The sequence below is a fragment of the Oryx dammah genome, unplaced genomic scaffold, assembly GCF_014754425.2.
Source record: "Oryx dammah isolate SB20612 unplaced genomic scaffold, SCBI_Odam_1.1 HiC_scaffold_4, whole genome shotgun sequence".
In the NCBI taxonomy this organism is placed as follows: domain Eukaryota; kingdom Metazoa; phylum Chordata; class Mammalia; order Artiodactyla; family Bovidae; genus Oryx; species Oryx dammah.
In genome coordinates, this window is record NW_024070188.1 from 47631518 (window position 1) to 47653924 (window position 22407).

Sequence of the window (22407 nt, forward strand, 5' to 3'; positions counted from 1 at the left end):
CTGGTCCAGGGACCTCACTTTGAGAATCACTGCTTTAACTCAAGTGTGACTGAATGCAGGAATGATAAAGGTAGAAACGTGTGTGAAACGAAAATGAAGATATTAATGCCGCACTTAACACATGAACTCAACTCTCAGAAAAGAGACTTGTAGGGTCTTCTCAGCACCGTCACCTTTGAAAGTCCATCCAAGTAGATGCCATTATTCTGTGCCAGCTCAACCCCAGGGCACAAGGGCCAGCCACTCTCTGCCCTTGCCTTTCAACGAGGGTGACTGACAGTGCTGTTAACAGGCTATAGTGACAGCTATCATCTTTTCCCATGTGTCCTCATCATGCTTTGAGACATACTCCAAAGGGAAAATCTTTTTTCTCCTGGGCTAGAAAATATATTGTTCCCTTTCAAAGTGAATCATCCCACCATGATCCTTCCCTTCATACTCTTAAATGACTTGATTTGCAAAAGGCATATGTGAAGGAAGGTGAACTTCTAATCAAAAGTCTAAGCCAGCAAACCAGTGTTTTGTGGGCTTTTATCTTCTCAGGACTGACATATTTTTAAGATAAGCATGTTACTGTGTTAGCTTTGGGACAAGCCAGTCACCTCTCTGCTGAAGACAAGAACAATTTAGTCCATGTTCATAGAATAAAGTAGAAGAGTTTGACTCAACAACTGCGCACTTGGGTATATGGGAGCATACATGCTAATGTACATGTGTACCTATGAACCTGTATGAATTTTGTATGTTTCTAAGCTTTCAATGTAGAAGTTCTAACAACATGTTGTTTTTTGTTTCATTGAGTCAATGTGAGTGTGAAAATAGTCTGAGTGATGCTGTCTAGGAAATGTTTGAGAAATTTATGGGCATTTTGAATCTGTGGATAAGCCTGGTGATTTATAACATTTTACTTGATATGGTTAATGTTATCATTCAAAGCAGCAATTAGGGCTTACAGTTCTTTTATTATAACTCTCTGAAATGGAGAACAGTCACTTTAAAAAAACAAAACAAAACTTTTTAAAATTGAGAGTAGTCACTTTTTAAAAATAAAGCGATTGAACAGTACCAGAATGGTTGGCATGATTTGGCATTGATTTCATTTTATGGACAAAGAAACTGATTATCAGAAACGGTTAAAATAATGGAAGGAAGGAAAGAAGGAAGAAAGAAAGGGCTGCCAAAAATCACATAGAAAGAAGTAGCCAAGGCCACCTGTAAAATTTGAGGGTCCCTGTGCAAGATGAATATGTGGAGTTGCTTGGGAATAGTCACTTAATAAAGCAATTCCCAAGCAGATATGTAATGAAGGAGCATTACCTGCTACCTAGATGTTAACAGAACCCCAAATCCTGGAGATAGATTTAAGTGCATGCGTTTAAAATAAAAATCACAAAATCAGAAAAATAAGACCAGAAGAGCAAGAGGTGATGAAAGAGTTCTAGAAGGAATTAATTCAGAATTGTCTTCTGGGAGCTGCCCAGAGGGTAACAGGGCTGGTAATCGGGCTGACAGAGTTGTGAGCGAGGTAATTACCTATTATCACTCTACCCTTACAAATGATAACATCTCTGTCAAGCACTAATTGGTTATTCTGCACAGCATTCTGGGAAGTGTCAGTTTATGAAGTGTCTTTACCATGAAGTAAAAGAAATGGGTTGGATCAAATGTTCCTTCATCTCCCTCCTGCTTTCCTGTGCTGGCATCTGTGAGTGTCCACGTGTACACTTCAGGTTTCCCTGGTGGATGACCTTTGATGACAGTCAGTTTAATAACTACAAGACAAGCCAGGGCAGGTAGAAGGCTGCTGTGACACCTTGGGTGACTTGGAACAGAAAACGCCTGCTAGCCCTGGTGCCCCTTTCCTGGCTCCCTCTCTGCAGCCTTGGGCGCAGCATTCAACACACCAGGTGCCTAGAGCGTCTCTGTAAAAGTCATGGGGACTCTCCCGGTGGTCCAGTGATGAAGGCTCCACACTTTCAAGGCAAGGGACATGGGTTCAATCCCAGGTCAGGGAAATAAAATCCCACATGGTATGTGGTGTGGCCAATAAGTAAATTTTAAAAATAATAATAAGGTCTTGGCAATTCCCTGGTGGTCCAGTGTTTAGGACTTGGCACTTTCACTGCCATGGACCTGGGTTAAAAAAAAAAAAGTTTGAAAAATAAATATTGTGCATTTGGGGACAAGGAGTACATGGGACCCCATGGTGCTTTCCTTTCAGTTTTGCCATCAACCTAAAACTGCACTAAAACATTTATTAATATAAAAAAACTGAGCACTAACCAGTATGATGATTCCTCAAAAAATTAAATGTGGAATGATCATGGGTGTGTGCTGTCGCTTCAGTCGTGCCCAACTCTTTGCAACCCTGTGACTGCAGCCCACCAGGCTCCTCTGCCCATGGAGTTCTCCAGGCAAGCATACTGGAGTGGGTTGCCATTTCGTCCTCCAGGGGATCTTCTCAAGCCAGGGACTGAACCCAGGTCCCTTGTGTCTCCTGCCTTGGCAGGTGGATGCTTACCACTGTGCCACCTGGGAAGCCTAGAATGACTGCATGATTCTGCAATTCCACTTCTGGGTAAATACTTAAAAGTAGTGAAAACAGAGCCTTGAACAGATACTTGTACATCCATGTTCATACATCATTATTCCCAATAGCCCAAATGGAAGCAACTCATTCAACCATGAATGAAGAAAACGTGGGATATACATACAAGAGAATATTATTTAGTCTTAAAAATATGAAATTCTGACACATGCTCCAGCATGGATGAAACATGAAGATACCAAGTGGAATAAGCGAGACACAAAATGACAGATACTGTATGATCCCACTTATGTGATGTACCTAGACTAGTCAAAGCCATTGAAAGTGTAGAAGGCTGCTTTTCAGGGCCTGGGAATAAAGGGGAGAGAGAAGTTGGTGTTAACGGGTACAGAGTTTCACTCTGGCAAGATGAAAAAGTTCAGGAAATGGGTGGTGGTCGTGGCTGCACAGGAATGTGAATGGCTTCCCAGGTGGCTCAGTGGTTAAGATCCTGCTTTCCAATGCACGAGACACAGAAGCTGTGACTGTGGTCCCTGGGTCGGGAAGATCCCCTGCAGAAGGAAATGCCAACCTGCTCCAGTATTCCTGCCTGGACAATCCCATGGACAGAGGAGCCTGGCAGGCTACAGTCTATGGGGTCGCAAAGAGTCAGATGTGACTTAGCAACTAGAACCACAACTTAATGCCACTGAACTGTACTCTTAAAAAATGATTTAAGTGGTAAATGTTATGTTGTGTGTATTTTACCACACACGCAAAAAAAATACCCTGAATACCAGAATTTACTTTCCTTCTGAGAATACCAGGCAGAACACTAAGTAATGCTTGACAGGAATACTGTAGTTTGAGTAGGAGGAGGAAGCATAGGTGTCCATGTCCCTCACAACTCCCTCAGCCCCAGCACTTCCGGGCACCCTTTGGACAAAGGTAAGGGCCCTGCAGAATATTAGACTTCAGTCTCGAGAATGGGTTTTCTATTGGGACAAGGACAAATTTGTCCGAAACCACTAGGGAAATTTGTCATCGATAACCGTCATCTCTACTAAAATCTCACGTATGCACGCAGGAAAGCTGCTTTCCTGGGATGGAGAGGACATGCACACCCCTGTGCTCCAGTCGTGGGACTGCTGCAGTTCTTGTGAATTATGACTTCATTAAAAGTCCGGGTACTACACCCCAGAATGCGTGAATAGTGGAGGGAGTTGACAAGTCTTAGCACTGGAGGCAGACCTGAAGACAGGACCAGGACTTGCCCCAGAGCGAAGCCTAGTAGAAAGTGGAAACTTGGAAAGACAATTAGTAGCAAATAGATCTCCTGCAACAGGGCTTCTCACTCTAATGCCTGTTTGACATTCTCCCAGTGAAGTGTAGCTTATCCCCCATCAGCAAATCTCTGTAATATTGGATATTACTGCACCCATACCTCACAGAACAGCTGTAGAAGTAACATAGAGGCCTATGAGGAATAAGAAGGATTGAACCCACTGAGTTAGTCCATTTGGGCCCTAATCTGGGGAAGGGAGATGGATTTTGCTTTTTATTCTGTGTTTCTAGAAAACCAGCCTTGGAGAACCATCAGTGAGTTCTCTTGGGGCCTAGGTAGCTGTGTTTTCCTCAGACCTCCTTTTCTTTACTGTTTTACTTTACTCTTTTCAGGCCCCACCCTTAGGTTTGACTAGGGGTTGTAATTCCTAAAGAGCAGTACGTAAGGATCCATAGTTTCAAAGAGCTCAAAAACTTCTGTCCTGAGTTATCCCACATCCTCCTTAAGATATCAGAATCATTTATACATAGAGCATGCATGTGTGTGGGCCTCCCTGGTGGCTCACACGGTTAAGAGTCTGCCTGCAATGCGGGAGACCTGGGTTTGATCCCTGGGTTGGGAATGTCCCCTGGAGAAAGGAATGGCTACCCATTCCAGTATTCTGGCCTGGAGAATTCCATGGACAGAGGAGCCTGGTGGGCTACAGTCCATGGGGTCGCAATGAGTCAGATACGACTGAACGACTTTCAAAAAGATAATAATAATAAATGCATGTGTGTGAATTATATACATATATATATACATAAATGTGTATGTATGTGTTTGGCTCAAGGAAAAAGTATAACTAAAAAAGAATAGAAATAAAATCATCAAAGTTGAAGTACAGTGCATATAAATCAGTCCCTTATTTCCAACCCAAACCTGCTTAGAAATACTCTCCATGCTTTTTGCTTAGGTGCTAGAGAACAGGGCATAGCAACAAAGGTTTTGGAGTCAGTTGCTTAGGGAGCTGCTAAGATATCAAACAGTTGGAATGTAATGTTTTTATGGAAAAGAAAATTCAGGGGAGCAAGTCTTAAGAGAGGAGAAGTAAGTGCTTCTTCATCTTTGACATCACACATAGATACCGGCACCCTAAGCTTGAGTTGAAACAACATGGATATAGATTCTAATCAAAACAAGTTCAGCCCCAGAGTTCAGAGACCATGATTTTTAGATGGACACCCTGACACAGATTGCCTACAACAGTCCCCAGAGGGAAAGACATGAGCTAGAGAAAAACCAACAAAAAGACCAGCCTTTGGGGGCTCTACTGATCAATTTTTACAGCTCTGAGAATCAGATGTACCTGGATACAGGCACTGAATTCATATTCAGTGATGGCTCAGCTACCTGGAACCCAACTAACCAGAACCCTGAATTAACTAGCCTTGGTACTTCCCACCACCACTCCACCCCCACCCCCCTCACACCCCACACCCCACCCTACCGCACAAATCCCACTTCCCTTTTTCAGAGATAGAGAATCAGAAAACAAGGTAGCTTTGGTTTAATAAAGTTAGCAAATACACCCTGGAGGATATTTGTAGCTGGTAACACTGACCTGCTGATTCACTGAGAATGGTTAGATCCTTTATAAGTAGAAAAAGAAACTGCTTTGGAAAGATTTTGAACAGAAAGCATTTTCTAACTGTCAATTCCCCAGAAAACTGAAACAAATCAAAAAAGATCTTGTCTTCAAATAGTGTAGTTAACTTAGATTTTATTGTACCTATTTTCATGTCTTAATTGGACTTAGGATAGAAAAATATACCATTCATTTTTTTCTTGAGAAACCATGCAAGTTTTGGCTTTTACCACCTTTCCAGTACCAGAGTTTAAATCTCAGATAATTATTTTTATGCTTATTCTGTTTATTCTAGTTGGAGGCACTCTAAAAGTTGTGATGTTAACGATAAGAATGTTATATAAAATAACTTCATGAACATATATATTTAGCTCTTATTGTCATTGGGAAACCATTGGCATAGTTTTGAAGCCAATTCTGGTTTGTTTGTTTGTTTTTTTTAAAAGAATGTATGTGATTCTTTGTAACATACTGTCTCATAGTCATGTTCTGCTCAAGGCACCACCAAGATTAATTTTCATTCTCTGCATATATGCTAATGGTACAGGTAGTGGTGATGTAACCAGCATGGTAATAGACATGTCCAAATTTCAAAAGGTGTTTACTGTGAGTTCCCGACTCAGCCATGCAGATGACAGAGGTGCTCACCAAATGACGTCAGTTGTAGTACAAATAGTTTGTCAATTTCTTTTAATCATTTCCAATCTGTTTCTTTTTAGAAATAGTTTGTGTGCTCTTTTTTGGATGTGCCTGTACTAACAAAGTGACTTTGCTCTCTGAGCCATGATTTAACCCAAGGGATAGCTGCTTCTGCTGCTGCTGCTGCTAAGTCGCTTCAGTCGTGTCCGACTCTGTGTGATCCCACAGACAGCAGCCCACCAACTCTGCCGTCCCTGGGATTCCATTCCAGTGGGTTGCCATTTCCTTCTCCAATGCATGAAAGTGAAAAGTGAAAGTGAAGTCGCTCAGTTGTGTCCGACTCTTAGAGACCCCATGGACTACAGCCTACCAGGCTCCTCCATCCATGGGATTTTCCAGGCGAGAGTACTGGAGTGGGGTGCCATTGCCTTCTCTGAAGGGATAGCTACCCTCTTCCAAAGACACACACATTAAAGTGACCACTGTGAGGTCCCTGGCCCATGGAGCTCTGGGGCAGTTGGAGCATGCCCAGACCATGGTCAGAGTGAGGAAGGACACTGTTTGCAAAGCTCTGTAGAGTAGCAGTATTCTCAGAGTCCTTGTCATGCTTAACTAGAAGATATAATCTATTGTTTCTAGCAGACTTTCCCTGTATTTTATGTCTGCTTTGTCACCAGCCCAGGTTACTATAAAGATCCCATGTATTAAGTGTTCTTAGTGACTAGAAAGAACAGATCAGAAACTAATGAATTGTTTCCTTTTATCAAAGTAGAATTAGCTTTACTTTCCCAATTATGACAGTAATACATGCTTATGATACAAAATGCATAAAATAGCAGAATAGAATAAAGAAAATAAGTCACTTTTAATCCAGCTACCCAAATGTAACCTACCTGTTAACTTCTACTTTTCTGTGTTTTTCCAGACTTTTTTCCTTTCGTCAACCAATTCCAAATTGACAAGCAGTACTCTGGACTGCTGACATCCCACAAGTTGGTGGAATTCAGAAATGATAACTTTGTTATCACTTTATAGGACAGTGATCTCCTAGTTGCTTATTTTTCTCCCTTCAAATTCCATTCATCAACTCTTACAAGAACAGATACCTCTGTAGACTCACCAATGTCTTTATCAAGTGGAAATTGTTATTGACTTCTTTTTTTCCATTTCTGGATTCTGTCAATAAATAAGATTTTTGAGTGACCCTACAAGATCCTATTGGGCCTTGGGAATGATAAAAGAAAGATTTAATGTGGTCCCAGATGGTTTTAGTGTTAGATCAATTGGTTGTGTTCTAGATACGTAAAAATTTGTAATTGATACACTATAAGACAATTTGACAGAAGGGGGAAAGGTTGATGAGCCGGATTCCCCACCTCTATTCCCCAACCATACCCCAAGCAATATGGCCTCCAATAAAATTCTGATTTTATATTCAAATATAGCCCTTTCTGTGCTATGAACCAGAGAGTTTTCCTTTGCACCATTTGTCATTGTTGTTGTTCAGTCACTAAGTCGTGTCCAACTCTTTGGGACCGCACGGAGTGCAGCACACCAGGCTTCCCTGTCCTTCACTGTCTCCTGGAGTTTGCTTAGACTCATGTCCATTGAGTCACTGATGCCATCCCGCCATCTCATCCTCTGTTACCCCCTTGTCCTCCTGCCCTCAGTCTTTCCCAGCATCAGAGTCTTTTCCAGTGAGTCGGCTCTTTGCATCAGCTGACCAAGGGATTGGAGCTTCAGCTTCAGCATCAGTCCTTCCAGTGAGCACTCAGGGTGGATTTCCTTTAGGATTGAGTGGTTTGATCTCCTTGCTGTCCAAAGGACACTCACGAGTCTTCTCGAGCACCACAGTTGGAAAGCATCAGTCCTTCGGCCCTCAGTCTTATTTATGGTATCCCTCTTCAGAGAAGCGTCTCTTCAGATTCCTCTGGTGTGGTGTGGGTTGTGCTGAGTATCTGTGTGCTTCCCTTTTGGAGATACGTCAACTTTGGATCAGGATGAATCCTGACTCTTAGCCAAATTTAAGAAGGGCTTTGAACACTGAAACAAAACCCAGATTAAAGCGAAGGGGATTGTTAAAGGAGTCACCTGAGGAAAGTTGTAGGAATGTCATCCACAGACATTAACGTCAGTGGAATATTAAATGTATAGTAAACAGCTGCTGGAAGAGATTTTATGTTTCAAAAGTGATCTGGGGACTTCCCTGGCAGCCGATCCAATGGTTTAAGACTGTGTTTCCAATGTGGTGGAGTAGGGGTGAGGGGAGGTCAGATTCAATCCCTGGTCGAGGAATTAAGATCCCACATGCCATGTGGCACAGCTGAAGAATAAAAAATAAAAATTTTTAATGATCCATATTAGACATTGTGTGTAATGAGGTCTCATCATCCTCTGTACAAGCCTTAGGTTCTTTAAAAGCAGTTTTTTCTAGGTTCTTCCCTCTGCATCCCTTCACATCCTTTGTGTCCTAGTATATAGTAGGGATACAGTGTGCTCTGATTTGAAGTAAAATTTCTATGCTATGGCTCTTGCGTGACAGATGAACGAATGTGCTGAGCCCAGTGTATATTCTGCTTCCTTCTGACAGTAGTCGAAAGATGCCTTCTTCTGACGACAGTCGGAAGATGCTTTGGTAAATTGTGTGGAACGCCCGAGTCGGGTACCAGTGTGGGAAGTGGTCTGCAGTGCCTTGATCCTCCCTTGGAGAAGGAGATGCTTGTGTGGATACTGAGAACTCAGTTCCCTACCTTCGGTTTCGATTTGACCTCCTCACTTCCCTGAGTCACGGCGTTCGCTCATCAGCGACAGGCATGTCACAGAAACCTGAGACTGTCCCTCGGACTGTTTGTGACACTGTCTCTGAAATTTCCCGTGACACGAACAGCCAGCATTTGTCGTCAAACTTCAAAAACTTTTAGTTGGTTTGCAGTTGACATTGAGATTAACTTTCTCTAACCTAAACCAGTGAAAACTAAAACACTGCTCACCACATGAAAGTTTTGCTTTCGCTGCGTTCAGACCCCTCCCACCCTGTCACAGCACAGTCATTTGGAGTCTAGTGTGGGGAGGTGTGGTTGTACCTCAGTCGTGGATGACCCACTTTTTCGTAACACTTAATTACCCGTGTTTTTACAACAGCAGTCAGAGATCTGATGATAGTGGACTCTAACCCCTCAAAGATTTTCTGATCCATCTCATCAGCACTGCTCTGGGAAGAAGGTGTGAGCTCTGCAGGGCGCGAGTAGCTACCGGGGATGACAGCATTTCCTCTAGTTTCTGGATAATGAGCAAGCGCACAGGTAAAGATGCCTTTCTCAGTGTTGACTCTTTTTGTGTCTTCATTATTTGGTGGAACTGACTTTTAAATATTAATCCCTGTCTGCGTGTGTTTGCTACTGTGCTTTGCGGAGGGTTCAGGGGAACAGGCATTCAGATTGGTACCCTGGGACTTTAATAACTTAACTTTTCATGAAAAGTCTAAAGAGATGGTGATCAAAAATAGACTCTCATCTCTATCCTCTCTATGCCCCCAGAAACATCCTCTTCCTCAATTTTTTTTTTTCTTATTCCTCTCAAGGTGGGTTTTTTCAACATCAGCAGCTCCGCTCGGCAGCGAGAGTTCATGTTTGGTGAGCTGAGGGCTTGGGGGGTGAGTGGATGGAGCAGACAGAGACAAAATGCACAGAAGGGAAGGGAGGTGGCAAGGAGATGCTGTATCCTGGTGAGTGCTGGCCCTCAGCACCCTAAGAGCAGATTTAGCATAAGCACTATTGCTGTAACTTTGGCAAGATCATTCCTGACAGCCTTCTCTGTTCTAGAAACGTTTACATTTCTGACGTCCCTTTGTTCATTTGAGGAACTTTTAAAACACCATCCTTGTTGCAAAACAAGATGTTGTACATATCATCTGCCTGAATTTACAGAACCGTTTTGGGGGTATGTTTCTTTGCTGGAAGCCGGTTGCCAGGCGGCAGGTGACAGGGTGGTGGCGGTGCCTGGCGGATCACGCTTGCCAAAGCACCGTCTGCCCTGCCACCGAGGAGTCTTTGAAAATGCCCAGAGATAAGTCAACGTTGTTTTCCCTGAAAGTCCTGATACAGAAAAAGAATGAAAGTACAAACACTAACTGGAAAAAATGTCACATATTTTAGCCACTTTGCATCCCTTGTTAGGACGAACCCTGGGTTGGGTTTTTTTCTTTTTTCTTTTTTCACATTTGTGGACTTGTGCGGTAGGTGGAGCAGTGTGGGTGGCCCAGAAAAAGTAGCGGTTAGAATAAAATTTTCCATTTATTGCCCTTTTGTGCATGGCTAAAAATAAGATTCATACAAATCAGAATATGTAATGCAAGCACAATCACTCTGTTAATTCTGATGACTGGCTTGCCCGCATCTTTGCATCTGTCTGGTAAGTGGTGCGTTGGGGGGAATAAATGCGTCTCTCTGTTTAAGCAGCAAAAAGTCGGCCACATTTGGGCACTGTGTGTCTACCTGTGATAGTTGATCAGCATTTTCCCCTCCTGAAGAAAGAAAGACACAACTCATACGTAAGCAAATTGTGTCGGCAGAAGGTTGCAAGAAATAGTGACAGGATCCTTGAATCATTTTTTGAGAAGTAATTGCCTTGTTTGAAATGCCATTTAACAACATCCATCTCTTTGGCTCAGTGTTAGAAAGTTGTGTCTTGTAGACCCAGAGAACAGCAACGGGAGGATTCCTTGGTGGTGGTGCAGAGAGATAGGAGGTTTTTTGATTGTGTAGGGACAGGGTGCTGGGGAGGGGGGACCAGGGATGGGCACAGACCTGCCCTATGCACAGATGTCGGAGGGGCAGTTAACCAAGTGAAAACTCCCCTTTATCTGCCAGCCAAGTCTCCTGCAACCACAGTAAGGGGTAACGTGTCTGTCTGTGGCTACAGGAAATACCAGACAGAAGTAGTGTCAACCTTCACAGGGAAATTCGCAACTCCGTGATCCCAGCCATGGTGCTGTCCCCGTGCTACTGGCTGAGTGGCTGTGGCATTTCCAAAGAATGAGGGTGTCTGCAAGCTAAGAGAGTGTCTGCTGAAGCCTTTCAGTTTGATGTCACTTGGGAAATAGGATGAGTCAAGAGGGCAGTTATTCCGAAGCCTCTGGAAACTGAAGACTACAAATCATATTCCCCACTGGTTGTCTCCAGGCTCAGCAGATGGTGAGGAGGGATGGTTAATTTGAGACCAGAGCTTTGAGAAAAAGAGGACTAATCAGCATCAGATCTTCACTTAGCTACCTGTTGACCTTGATCTCTTTATTGAACATCTCCTAGGCCTGGATGTCTTTAATTAAAAACTGACACAGGGGGAGTGCCTACCTCAGAGGGTGGTGGTGGGGAGTAAATGGGATAACGTACTTGAAGCACAGAGTCAGCACTCAGTAAAAGGATGGTGGTGATGCTTATTCATGCTGTTGCGTCATACGAATGTGGTGGAGAATTTCAGGGCATTTGGCGGTTCCCTGTTCTGCTTGGAGTACACATTTTGGAATTAAATGGACACAAGATCATCCTCTTTGCTCACTGTTTCTCAATCAGAAGGCTACAGGTCATTTACAAATATTTTGATTCTTCATAGGCTACTACTGTCGCTTTTGGGGTCTTGGTTTGTTTGTTGTTGTTTTTTTTTTTTTTGCCATTAAATTAGCACCATGAAAGCCTCTCTTTCATCTTAAGGTGAGCAGTGTGTTGAGCATAATCAGTTATTTTTGCCTTCCCACTCACTTTATTTCAGCGTGAATATTTCAGTTCTGACATCTGTGCACATTCACTGTAATTCCTGCTGATGTACATCATGAAAGAGAGAGTGCTAATGTTGTAATCAAGGAAGGTTTTAAGTATTTCAGTCTGGAATGGGCAAGACTTGAGGAGCAATTAGCTTCCGTGGTGGTGGAATTCCCTATAGAAAATATCACATCTGTTGTCATTCTGGTTACTGATCAATCCTGTAGATAACCAGATGCTGACAAGCAGAAAACAATTACTGTTGCTTCTTTTTAGTATTCTTGCAAATTATTTTCTCTTGAATGTAATGTATATCTAGCCTTCTAGGAGTCTTTTTCTGCCCACCAAAGTTTTTCATTAAGTAAATATACTGTGTATTTCACAATCAGGTCATCATTGTAGGTACCACTTAACCTTTTTAGTGAAGTGAAGTTGCTCAGTCCTGTCCGACTCTGCGACTCTGCGATGGACTGTAGCCTACCAGGCTCCTCTGTCCATAGGATTTTCCAGGCAGTAGTACTGGAGTAGATTGCCATTTCCTTCTCCAGGAGATCTTCCCGACCCAGGGATCAAACCTGGGTCTCCCACATTGTAGACAGACGCTTTACTGTCTGAGCCACCAGCGAAGTCCACTTAACCTTTTTGGTTAACCTTTAATATTAAATGTGAAGAGTTACATACATTAGATCACATACATCAGATTCGTCAGCTTCCTCCATGACATTCCTGGGATTCAGTTTTTTCATTTATCAAATTAAAAAAATACATTATGACTGCACCCTGACTTGGCCTCACCAGGGACCTGACAAGAAGTGATAAATGAGACTTAGAAGCTAAGGAATTAAAACACGGTACAGGTATAAGCAATGATGGTTTAGTTTTATCAATTGATGTATTTTGCTAGTTTTAAAAATTCTTCTCTCCAAATTTTCCTTTTCAGGATCTGTCCTACCACTTTAGTCACGGGTACAACCTTTGATTTGTAGTATATATGTTAGCATCATCACTGGATTTTCTGGATTTTTCATGTTAGGGACCCTTATCGGTCCAGTGAGCTGGAGACATTTCTCAGATTGACTAAATGGGCAAAACCTCTCTTTCATTAGAATGGTACCCAGGGAACAGACTTATGAATCTGGTGGGGCGGGGGGTGGGGGAGGGGTTGCCAGTGGAAGGATAGTGTGGAATGTATGGAGAGAGTAACATGGAAACATACATTACTATATGTAAAATAGATAACCAATGGGAATTTGCTGTATGACTCAGAACTCAACCCAGGGCTCTGTAACAGCCTAGAGGGATGGGATGGGGGAGGGAGGCGGGAAACAGGTTCAAGAGGGAGAGGACGTATGATGAATACCTATGGCTGATTCATGTTGACAGTTGACAGGCAAAACCAATACAGAATTGTAAAGTAAAATAAAAAATTAATTAATTAATTAATTAAAAAAACATTAAAACAACAAAAAAAAAAGAAACCAACACAATAGTATAAAGCAATTATCCTTCACTTAAAAATAAATAAACTTTTTTAAAAAAAGAAGGATGGTACCCATATTCTTTCAGTGCATCCAGACAGTGCTGCTTTTTTCACTTTTTTTTTTTTCTGTTGAGTGAAATGGAAGAATGCTTTTCAGGCAGAGCAAATCATTCTAGAAGACTAACAAGTTCCTAGCATCACAGATACAGCTTCCCTCCCTCCATGAACACACACATTCCCCATTATCTTTGCCTGTCTTATTGTGCTTTGCCACAGACTGAAGTTTCTGTAAAAATGGTGGGCAAAAGGAGGTGATAAATTAGGCTCTGAGTCTGATTTCCTCCCACACCTTCATAAGGGATGAGAGAGATTCTGAAATTCATCTCGTTGATATACCGCCTGCTTCTTCCTTCATAACAGCCAGTTTTAACCTATCCTTCATGTGCAATTTGAGGGTACTGGCCAGGCTGGGCTCATTATTCCTTTGGTTGAATAATGTAAAGCATTTGCAATGGAGATTTGCTTTAATGATGTATTTTAAGTGCATGTCCATGTTGTTGGTTTAATGCACTCAGTCATGGAATGCTTTAGAGTTTATTGCTAATGGATGAATCCTCAGGAAAATCGGCATTTTCAATCGGATTGACATTTGGAGTGAGAAATAGAAATCTAATGAGAGCATTTCAACCAAGGTTTGTAATTAGGGCTGAATGGAGTAAATTTGTCCATGCGCACCCCCAGAAGGGCACCGTGGAAGGTGAAATTGCTCACTCTGCTGCGAATGAGGCACAAGGGCCGATGGATCAGAGTCAGGCCACGACACTGTGGAGTATAAATGATACTGTCACCAAGTGCTGCACGGGGTATCAAGGGAATTCCACTCCAGTAAATTACATTACTCAGACAGACCTGAAGGCATTGTGCTGGAATGAGACGAGGGAAGAGAAGGCTGTCAGCACCCTGCGGAAGATATTACAGAGCTGGCTGCAGGGGTGGATGTCACCGGTTTCCATTATACCTGGAGATTCTGTGTCCTCCTTTGTTAATTAGTTTTCAGAGGTTACAAATGGGTACATGTGAAAGCAGTCGTGTCTCCTGGGGTATAGGTTTCAATTGACCACAAGGGAGTAAATGCAAGTTGATTTGTATAAACTGGTTAGTGCTAGATTCTCTTTCTTGTCATTTGTAGTTGGTGATACTACACGTTCATCTATGATCTAACCCTTGTCTTATTTTGGGGCTGATCCAAAAATATTCTCTTGGCCAAAATGTTCGTCCAGGTTCTTTGATAACAGCTTATGGAGACCAAATGGAGTTTTTGGCCAACCCAATACATTAGGAGGATGTAACCATTCTCCTGTCTGTAATATTGTTTTATTTTCCCTCACCCCTGGCTTCATAGAGACATGCATTTCTTTCATCCTCATCTAACATATCTTTCCTTTCATCACCTTCCATCCCTAAGGGCAACGAATTGTACCTGTGCCTAACATTTTATTTCGTGAAAGAGTTCCAAGTGAAGAAGAGGTGATTCCTCAAGTGCAGTTTATGGAAAAAAAAACAAACAAACTTTTTTCACTTCTTCTATTTTCTTTTATTCCCCTGCAGTGAAGTGAGGCTTCACTTTTGGGGGAAAATATTAGGAGGAGAACATAAGAGCATCAATTATATGACTACCTTCTTGGTCATGTTGGAGGTGTGCTGGGGACTTTGTCCGCTTTGACCTCCAGTGCCAGTTCTTAAAAAAAGCCAGACCAAGCGCTCTGGAGTTACACAGTTGCCTCTTAATAAGAAAGTAGATGTCCTCTCTGAATGGATAGAGATGTAAAACTGCATCCATTCTGACTTTCTTAAATCCATGTTACACTTTGTCTTTAGTGAAGTAAACCTGATAAGTGTCTCTGATAATCTGTTAACAAGGAAAACACATGATATACTACAGAATGTCTCTAAAAGGCTTCCAAACAGCAAATTTTAAGCAACATTTGTGAAACAGAAAATGCAGATAGTGAAAATAACTTCTTGAGTTCGACTTTTATTCTTTCCAAAATAATACTCCCATCAATATCAGGGTATCGCAGTTTAGTCTTTATTTTGTAGCCATCATTGCAATCTTATTTTGTTCATCCAAGCATAAAACTTAGTAAAACCAAGATACTTGGAAAACTAGTTTTGAGGGCGGATAGGGGAAACCTTGATTCATGATAAGATGGTTGATATTTCTGTTTTATGTAAGGTTCAGTTCAGTTCAGTTGCTCAGTCGTGTCCGACTCTTTGCGACCCCATGAATCGCAGCACACCAGGCCTCCCTGTCCATCACCATCTCCCGGAGTTCACCCAAACTCACGTCCATCAAGTCGGTGATGCCATCCAGCCATCTCATCCTCTGTCGGCCCTTCTCCTCCTGCCTCCAAACCCTCCCAGCATCAGAGTCTTTTCCAATGAGTCAACTCTTTGCATGAGGTGGCCAAAGTACTGGAGTTTCAGCTTTAACATCATTCTTTCCAAAGAAATCCCAGGGCTGATCTCCTTTAGAATGGACAGGTTGGATCTCCTTGCAGTCCAAAGGACTCTCAAGAGTCTTCTCCAACACCACAGTTCAAAAGCATCGATTCTTCGGCACTCAGCTTTCTTCACAGTCCAACTCTCACATCCATACATGACCACAGGAAAAACCATAGCCTTGACTAGACAGACCTTTGTTGGCAAAGTAATGTCTCTGCTTTTCAGTGTGCTGTCTAGGTTGGTCATAAGTTTTCTTCCAAGGAGTAAGCATCTTTTAATTTCATGGCTGCAGTCACCATCTGCAGTCATTTTGTATCACCACTTTAATGACATTTTTTTTAATGTTGTTAGTTGATGATTCTAAAGTAATCATTGAGTATAAAAGGCATGATATAAAATATCTTAGCATCATGTGTCTTCCTCAGCACATAAGGACTGTGCTTATAGACATTGCTTTGTTTACTTAAGTGACACCAAAAAGGCTGGGACTATATGAGAAATGAGAGTCTCTCCCTAAATAAATTCCCTAGAATTTTTCCGCCTTTGTATTATGTCCATTTTGATGGTAGTGTGTACCTTATATCTTCTATTTTCTTTTCATCCATGCCATCGTTTGGGAGATGCCATGTGTTTCGTTGTTGGCCCCAATAATACACATATGACGTGTTTCTTTGTCTCAGTTTTTGATGCAGCATGCTATCAAAGTACACTTTTTGAGTTTTTCTGAATTGAATTCTGATGGAAGGTGTTTACCAGTACCTAAAACATGGCTGGTTTAGATGCTCCTACAATCTGTAGAGGTTCCTTTGTTCCTGCCTACTTATCCATGTCTGATTATAGTCTCTCTTTCTCTCTCTCTCTTTTTTTTTTTTTTTACATTAAAATTGGAAAGGGACAGGGGGAGCTCCTTAGGAGAAATAGGTCTGTGGAGAATTGTGAATCCTCATTCAGAAGCTATTCTTAGTTCTGAGAAATATAATGAACTTGAGCTTTGGGTCCTGCTGCATCTCCCATGAATGACCTTGCCATCGTCACCACCTCTCCCCTTGATTATGTTTTCCCCAAAGACTACTGGTATCTTTCCTCTAATATTCTGAATGGAGCATCTCCCAAGGAAAACACATCTTGGAAGGAATTGGGTCCGTTATCCAAAAGGCCCACCTCTAAGTTTACTGGATGATTTTTTTTTTAATTAACTTAGTTTTGCTGTGCTAGGGCTTCATTGCTGCAAGGGCTTTACTCTAGTTGCAGCCAGGGGGCTATTCTCCAGTTGCCGCATATTGGCTTCTCATTGCAATGGCTTCTCTTCTTGCAAAGCACAGGCTCTAGGGCATGCGGGCTTCCGTGCTTGCAGCTCCTGGACTCTAGAGCACAGATTTGATAGCTGTGGCGCACAGGCTCAGTTGCTCTGAGGTATGTGGGGTCTTCCTGGATCAGGGATAGAACCTGCCTCCTGCATTGGCGGGTGGATTCTTTACCACTGAGCCACCAGGGGAGCTTGAATGAGTCTTTACTATTATTTATTTATCTCTGGCTGTATTGGGTCTTTGTTGCGGCACACAGGGTTCTCTCTAGGTGTGACACTTGGGCTCCAGAGTGCACGGGCTCCATAGGACGCCCAGGCTTGGTTGACCCACAGCATGTGAGATCCTAGTTCCCGAACCAGGAACTGAACCCACATCCCCTACACTGGAAAGTGGATTCTTAACCACTGGACCACTGGGGAAGTCCCCTACTGGATAAGCCTTAATTGTTCTATGAAGTGCATCTATCTTGCATTACCTTGAAGTCTGCTGTGTTGAAGAAACTTTTCCAGAGATCTTGATTTCCTTGTCAGAAGTCAGCCCATTAATGTTAGCACTTCACTTAACAGGATCGTTTTGGTGTTTCCAACTGACAACAGCTGCCACACACTCCACGTTCCCTAGTTCCCAGTGCTGCAAAAAAAGAGACTTTTGTTCTGACTTGATGAGGAAAAAAATGCAAACAACAACACCAGCCCTACCACCAGAGATCCTATGAAGACATGTTCAAATGAACAATAAGGCCGTTTGTTCACAGATGACATAAGGATATAAGAATTTAAACAATAAGACCTCTTGTGAAATGTGGCAGAATATGCCCCACAAACGTTGTGAAGTTCTCTGTCTCAGGGAAGCCAGTTTTTACACAGGCTTCAAAAACCCCATTAACGTATAAAGCACCTTTTAAAAGAGAAAAGAAAATCACTTGTCTCACTATAACATTAAAGCAATTTCTGTTCCGAGGAAAGCTAAAATGCATTCATTTATAGAAAGTACAGGCACTGTAATTTATAAAAAGTATAGTACTCTACTAGGGAGTATAGTGCCTCTTCCCTCCTTGGCCTGAAATGCGAAGTCCATCATGCGGTCAAGACCTTTCTTCCTTTGAAGGATATTTATTTCTTCAAATGAAAAAACAAAAAAACAAAAAAATCCTTAAATCACTTAAGAGTCAAGATGAAGTTTGCTTGACAGTAATTCTCTTAAATTCTCTAATACCGATATACTTTTTGTTTTTCTCTTCTTCTCCTGGGACCCCTCTATGGGCAAAAATAGAGACACAGATGTAGAGAATGGACTTATGGACACGGCGGGTGAAGGCGGGTTTGGGACGAATTGAGAGAGGAGCATTGAAATATGTACACTACCATTTGTAAAATAGATAGCTAGTAGGAAGCTGCTGTATAACACAAGGACCCCAGCCTGGTGCTCTGTGACAGTCTAGAGGGGTGGGTGGGAGGGAGGGTCAAGAAAGAGCCACATATATATACTTATGGCTGGTTTGCATCATACAGCAGAAACCAACACAACATTGTAAGGCATTTATCCTCCAATTAAAAATGTTTTAAAAAATGAATTTTGAATAAAAGCCCTCTGACATTGGTGGAACATGGAGAGGGAATAATTCTGCTTTAAAGAAAAAATTTTAATTACTTTTATCTGAACCTTATCCCCCCCCCCCCCCCCCCTTTTTTTTTTTGCCTTGCACTTTGAAGGAAGGTTTGGTGTATTTGTAAACCCTAACAGGATGATGACAGAGAAATGCAGAGATTTCCTTGTCAGCTTAGATCAGGATCTCTAATGATGCCCAGAATTATTCCTATCTTGATGATTCTGATGCTTAAAATGTGACCTTCCTACTTCAATAAAGAAAAAAAAAAAAGTTACCTTCCAGGGAAACTCAGAGGGGAGAAAAAAAAACACAATTTAACTGGCCAGAGGTGCTCGTTGAGCTGACTTAGTATTAAACTCTAAAGATTTTCAAGTATTTGCAAATGGATATATATACAGCATCCTTGCAGAATCCTCTTAATTGAAGAAATGTTTCATCTCTATCTCTGTTGACAGAGAAGATTGCCTACTGATAATTGCTTTGCTTAAGTGTCTGATAATATGCCAGGAATGAGAGCATTCTGTGTTAGGTCATCTTTAATTATGCATGTACCACCTGTCAGCTCTAAATCTACCAGATTACATCCTCGTGAAGTCAGTTTGGGGATGGTTGGAGGAAAGCCGGGGTGATCTCTTTTAGAAACAACAAAAATAGAGAGGAGTAAACATGGCTTATAACCCACAGCTTTTTTTTAAGGAGCCTCACTCATCCTCATTGTTCCTGGGCAGGAGTAAGCTCTTAGTGCAACTGAAAGACGTTTGAAATCTCTCCCAACCTACCTCGAGTGGCGATAAATTGCTGGGTGAGAGGGCGGTAGTCCCATCTGTTGCATTTCCTTTTTGCTCCCTCTCGTCACTGTAAGTGAGCCAGGGAAAAGCTCAGAAACATTTTTTATAAGCTATGTGAGGACAGGAAATATGTTAACGACGTTAGATTTCCTACATTTCAGGTTTTTTTTTTTTCTGTAGTTGGTTGGCTTTTTTTAGAAGGACAAATGTGGGTTGGAAATAATGCTGTTCCCCTCTGTCAGCTTTTGGTAGTTTTATTCTCACTTTTCAGGGTTGTTTGGGACTTTCTGGTAGGATGTTTAGGGTTCTTTTACTGAAGGTTCTGTTCCCTCTTCTATGCTCTGATAGCATCATGGATTTGTGAAGAGTGTCCCTCTTTGTTCACCTGTCAGAGGTGGCAGGGTAGCCTGGAGATACTGTGCACTCCCTACAGAGGAGGAGGTTGGACTCAGCGAGGAGCTGAAGGCAGAGAAGGAATAAGTGGACAGAAACAGCAGGTATGTGTGATGACATACCGAGCCTGAGTGCCCTCCAACCTGAGAAAACAGCCTCAGTAAGAGTTTGTAAGTAATAACCTTAGAAACCAGAATTTGGCATCCTGAAATGCATTGTTCCAAACTCTGCTGCCTCGAGGCACTAAAGAAAAACTAGATCTGCTCATAAACAGGTGAAGACCAGCACCCCTGTGCTGTTCTGTCAGACACCATGGTCCGGCTCATGGCCCTGAAGGACCCCTTGGCTGTCTTCTTATACTTCACGCACCACTTTTCTGACAATACATTTGATGAAGGACAGAGACTCCATGAACTGGGGTCAGGATTGGAAAAGCCATCAGAGAGTGTCGTATAACCAGTGGTTGAAGGAACTAAACAGAGTTAGCTTGGAGAAAAGAAAAAGAAGGAGACACACAATAGCCATATTTAGATGCACAAAAGACTTGATTATTCCAGAAAAAGCAGAACCAAAAGGTATAAGCTATAGAGAAAGTGATTTAGACTCAGAACAAAAATTTTCTTGGAACTAGCACTACCCCACAGTGAAATCAGTGGCTCCATTTGGAACAATGAACCCCATTTCCACCTCCTGTTACTAGAATAAAAATCATTATCTTTTAGGACCATGTTATGGGGTCGCAAAGAGTCGGACACGACTGAGCGACTTCACTTCACTTATTGGACCTGTTACAGACAAGATGCAATGAACATGAGCTTGGGCAAACTCCAGGAGATGGTGAGGGACAGAGACGCCTGGTGTGCTGCAGTCCATGGGGTCGAAAAGAGTCAGACACAGCTGGGCAACCGAACAACAACAACAGCGACAATAGACAAGATTAGGGCTTCCACTGTGGCTCAGTGGTAAAGAATCTGCCTGCAGTGCAGGAGATGTGGGAGATATATGGGTTTGGTCCCTGCATGGGAAGATCCCCTGGAGGAGCAAATGGCAACCCCCTCCAATATTCTTGCCTGGGAAATCCAATGGACAGAAGAGCCTGGCAGGCTACAGTCCATGAGGTTGCAAAGAGTTGGACAGGGTGGAGCGACTAAACAACACAATAGGCAAGATTGCAGCATTGCATGGCAGCACAAACCAGATAACCGTAATTTTATTTTGCAAGCTCAGAATTCCCATTCCATGCACAGTCACAATCAGGGACATCAGCCCCAACCTCCACGCCGTACCTGGCTGGTCTGGTACTCAGTTCTTCATCTACCCACAAGTTACAGGCTGAAAGTAGGGATGGTGTCGGGGGAAGGGAGCTGGCTCCTTTCTCTGGGAGTCTGTCCAGTGAAACAGAAGGAACCCTGGATTGCATCTCAGTTCCCACGCATCCTGGCCTCTTGCTAGCTGCAACTGTGTCAATGACTCCATCAAAGCTTGGAAGCTGCCTTTTCTTGCCAAGCAAAATGGAAATAATAAGTATTTGCTTCTTGGAGTTACCTGAAGCTTCAACAAGGTAAAGGAGTCTCCAGTGGACATCGGTGAGTGCTTGCTCCACCACTGATGACATCCGAGCTCAGGGTTGTCACAGGTACAAGGGACAGAATGGCCTTCTTTGCAGGGTTGCTGAGAGCTGGACAACCAAATAAAATGTCACATATAAAAAAATGGCCCATATAAAAGTCCCTAGCACAGTGCAGGTGTTCAGTATTGTCAGCCTCACTCTACTCTCTGGACCTGGAGAGGCTGGGAGAGGGCATACTTTCTCACACACGTCCGCTGCTCACATCCCCAACAGGTGCTGTTTGACCTTCTGCAGAGACCTGGCCTGAGGCTTGCCCACCTCCTGTTGCCTTGTCATCTCACCACTGAGCCACCTTCTCTCCTTCTCCTTTTTTCTTCCTCCTCTATTTCCTCTCTTCCTAATCCTCTTCTTTTCTCTGGCTAACTTCCCTCTGCGCATTCTGGGTAGGATCATTTTGATGAACACAAATTTGAAAATACTATTTTCAGTCATATTTTTGTTCAAAACAAGAGGTTTTAGGTAGCTTGGGTAGGGGGGACCTTTTTCATTTTCTTCTGAATTTGCTTGAACTTTTTTTTCTTCAGTGTTAACATTTTCCCCTTATCCCATCCCTTGGGCTTGCAGTCACTCAATTGCCAGACACAGGGTAGCTGAGTATCTCTGGACTTGGGAAAGCGTCCTTCACAGTGAACCTAACCCATATATTAACCCAGACAGAGCAAATTGCTAAATAAATAGCCCCAGAATGTCACTTGCATCCTCTTGGTCCCACCCTGTCCTGTGGAAAGGGGGTTGATGGAACAGAAAAGTCAAAGGGCAGCCAAGGTAAAGTTTCAACCATTTTACTGAGTCAGAAATTGGGGCCCTGCCAGATTCAGGCATCTTATCCATCTGTCCATCCATCTATCCATCCATCTGTCC

At 42.6% G+C, this 22407-nt stretch overlaps 1 protein-coding gene across 1 annotated transcript in view; it reads left to right on the forward strand.

Moving 5' to 3' along the window:
- Positions 1–22407, forward strand: part of BACH2 (BTB domain and CNC homolog 2) — a 385101-nt gene that overhangs the window by 223367 nt on the left and 139327 nt on the right. The window lies entirely within an intron of this gene.